This window comes from Capricornis sumatraensis, chromosome 2 (assembly GCF_032405125.1).
Source record: "Capricornis sumatraensis isolate serow.1 chromosome 2, serow.2, whole genome shotgun sequence".
Classification (NCBI taxonomy): Eukaryota; Metazoa; Chordata; class Mammalia; order Artiodactyla; family Bovidae; genus Capricornis; species Capricornis sumatraensis.
Genome location: NC_091070.1, coordinates 79,277,999 through 79,281,563, shown reverse-complemented (window position 1 = coordinate 79,281,563; position 3,565 = coordinate 79,277,999). Strand labels below are relative to the sequence as shown.

The window sequence follows — 3,565 nt, the reverse complement described above, 5'->3', positions numbered from 1 at the left end:
TTTTGGCCCTGTTGCACCACCAGTGGGATGTGGGATCTTAATTCCCTGACCAGGGATGGAACCCATGCCCCTGGCAGTAGTGCAGGCTGAGTCCTAACCTCTGGACCCCCAGAAAATTCCCAGGATCGAGTTTTTTTTTAAAAGACTTGAGACAATTGGATAGCCATTTGGAAAAATATCAAACTGGGTCTGTATCTCACATTGTTCACCAAGATAAATTTCTGTTTTTTTTTTTTTTAATATGGAACACTTCACGAATTTGCGTGTCATCCTTGCTCAGGGACCATGCTAATCTTCTCCATATCGTTCCAATTTTAGTATATGTGCTGCCGAAGCGAGCCACACCAAGATAAATTTCAAATGGATCAGAAATCTAAATGTAAACTGAGGCTGTTTGTTGCCAGAAGAAAAATGGCGGATCTGGAGGAACAGTTGTCTGGTGAAGAGAAGGTGCGCATAGCAGCCAAGTTCATCATTCATGCTCCTCCTGGAGAATTTAATGAAGTGTTTAATGATGTTCGGTTACTACTTAATAATGATAATCTTCTCAGGGAAGGAGCAGCCCATGTATTTGCACAATATAACTTGGACCAGTTTACCCCAGTAAAAATTGAAGGTTATGAAGATCAGGTACTGATAACAGAACATGGTGACTTGGGAAATGGAAAGTATTTGGATCCAAAAAACAGAATCTCAAATTTGATCACTTAAGAAAGGAAGCAACTGATCCAAGACCATATGAAGCAGAAAATGCAATTGAATCACGGAGAACTTCAGTAGAAACTGCTCTACGAGCTTATGTAAAAGAACATTATCCGAATGGAGTCTGCACTGTATATGGTAAAAAAATAGATGGACAGCAAACCATTATTGCATGCATAGAAAGCCATCAGTTTCAAGCAAAAAACTTTTGGAATGGTCATTGGAGGTCAGAGTGGAAGTTTACAATCACTCCTTCAACCACTCAGGTGGTTGGCATCTTGAAAATTCAGGTTCATTATTATGAAGATAGTAATGTTCAACTAGTGAGTCATAAAGATATACAAGATTCCCTAACAGTGTCTAATGAGGTGCAAACAGCAAAAGAATTTATAAAGATTGTAGAGGCTGCAGAAAATGAATACCAGACTGCCATCAGTGAGAATTACCAGACGATGTCAGACATTACTTTCAAAGCCTTACGTCAGCAGTTGCCAGTTACACGCACTAAGATTGACTTAGTTACAAGATTGGAAAAGAGATGCAGAATGCATAAGATGAACATTGCATGACCGGATCATTTTAGTGTCTTTGCGTTTAAAAAAAAAAAATCATTGCAAAAGTATTCAAAACTGTCAAGCTACCCAGTCAGAGGGCTGTTGCCATTTAAAATCACTGTAATTAATTAGTTTGGTTAGAGCACAAAGCTTAGCTATTCAACCATTTTTTTAATTTCTTTTATTCAGAGAAGATTGAAAATCAGTTTAGTTTAAATGTCTTTTACTTTCTGTTGTGTCTTTCTGTCTTACAATGAAGACATGATTCCTCTAGTTTAATGTCAAAAGTTTTTGAACTGTTTCAAAAATGTTTTACTTACCGTAACCCTAAAGTTGTCTTTTGGTCTATGAAGTGGGTAACTGTTGGGGTCAATAATGGACATTCTAGTTTAAGGTGGTTGATGGATTTAGCCATATATGCTGCTAAAGAAATTGTCTACCTTCCCCTCCTCACCTCTTTCATTTATGTAAGATTGAAATTAGAGGGAAAGCATTTTCTATATCAATTATGTTTAAACCTTTCAAGAAGGTTATTTAGCTAGCTTAGTGTTTAACTGAACTTTTTTTAAACAAGGCCAGGGTCTAATGCTGTTTTGAGATTCTGAATTAAATGAAAATTCTTATTTCAGAAATGCATTTAAATGATTTTTTTTTCTTGTGACAGTTATGCAAATTAGCTTGGATTCCATATGTCCCTGAGTTATTTTTATCATAAAGCCACAAATGTATTATAAGGCAAATTGTAATATATATAATCCTAAACTCATGACCATGTCTCAGTTTATTTTTTTCTTGGAGTGAAAAGTACTGAAATTCAATGTGACGTTAAAATGAAAATGTTCCTATTTATTTGAGTATGAAAATCACTTACTAGTGAATCATATACTATTTTAAAATACTTTCTTTGGATGTTTGTGATTCTTTACTGGTTGTGAATTAGAGAAGCTGGGAACATATGGTATACAGTGAAGTCTGAATTTTCCCATCCTCCTGTGCATCGTAAGCATGTTTGTAATATTTTAAAAAATACATTTACTGATGCTACAGGAATTTCAAGCCTGTGGTAAATGTTAGTATTTACTGTAGGGAGGGTGGATTTGTGGTTTCATTGAATTCAGTTATTGCTTATTATACTCCAGTGGAATCCTTTCCTCACATACTCCTGCGGATGTCTGGGCCTGGAAATGTTTTTTTAAAAACACTTTTATTATATACAATAAAATATTTCATTAGCTTGAATTGTAAAGATTTTAAAAATTCTCTCAATGAAAGCATGTTGTTTAATTTCTTTTAAAAAAATCACAATTGGGCTTTGAAAGCATTGAGAATATAAACATACATAAAATTATGACACTTTTGGTTAGATCGTTTTTTCTAGCTTTAAAATACAAGTTTTCTCATATTGAGGCTCCAGAAGAAAGTGAATTAATAGTGTTAATTATCTATTCCCTTTTTAAAAACACATTTTCAAAAGTCTAATAATGATTCTGAACTAAGCATTAGGTAAATCTTTAATTGATTAGCTTAATTATGTCAACTGGTCTATCATGAGTTTGTCATGCACTGAAGGTTAATTATTTTGACTCTATTTTATGGCCTAGAATGCTACATTAAAAATATATATGTAATTGTTTCTGAGGTGATGTGCATGTAAAAGGTAATATTCATCAAAATAGAGTGCAGTCTGAAGCAAAAAATAAATAAATAAATAAATAAATAAATGTAAACTGAAACATACAAGTACTGAAAGAAAACATGGCGACTACTCTTACAACTAAGGATTGGAGGAACTCTTGCTATGATCCAAAAGTCTAGAAGCTATAAAAGAAAAGATTGATAAACTTGGCAACATAAAAATAAAAGAACACCCTTTGGAGAAAGAGTCCAAAGTTTTCTCTCTCACACATATACACAGAGAAAGGCCACTATAGATGAAGTGAAAACCTAAGTGACAAATTGTGACAACTTAAATCACAAAGGGTTAATAACTTTACTATACAAAGAACTTCTAAAAAGAGAAAACCAACGACAATAGAAAGTTGAGCAAAACACATAAACAGTTCATAGAAAAAAAATTAATGGCCCTTGAACATATTAAAAGATATTCAACCTCACTTTTAGTGGGATCAGCAAACTACCACTTTTCATCTATCAGACTGGCAGACCCAAGTATTTCATAACATATTCATTTGGCAAGGTTAGGGGGCAACAGACACTCATATATTGCTGATGAGGATACCAAATACAACAACCACTCTGTAGTGAACGTCACATTATCTAGGAAAGTTACAAATATATTTATCTTTAAC

At 33.8% G+C, this 3,565-nt stretch overlaps 1 non-coding gene and 1 pseudogene across 1 annotated transcript; one reads left to right on the top strand and one right to left on the bottom strand.

The window, feature by feature from the left end:
* Positions 1-235: 235 nt before the first annotated feature.
* On the bottom strand, positions 236-345 carry LOC138074668 (U6 spliceosomal RNA). Its single transcript, XR_011144496.1, has one exon. It is a non-coding gene; the product is annotated as a U6 spliceosomal RNA (small nuclear RNA).
* Positions 346-395: 50 nt separating this feature from the next.
* On the top strand, positions 396-1,384 carry LOC138073747 (F-actin-capping protein subunit alpha-2-like; annotated as a pseudogene).
* The last annotated feature ends 2,181 nt before the right edge of the window (positions 1,385-3,565 follow it).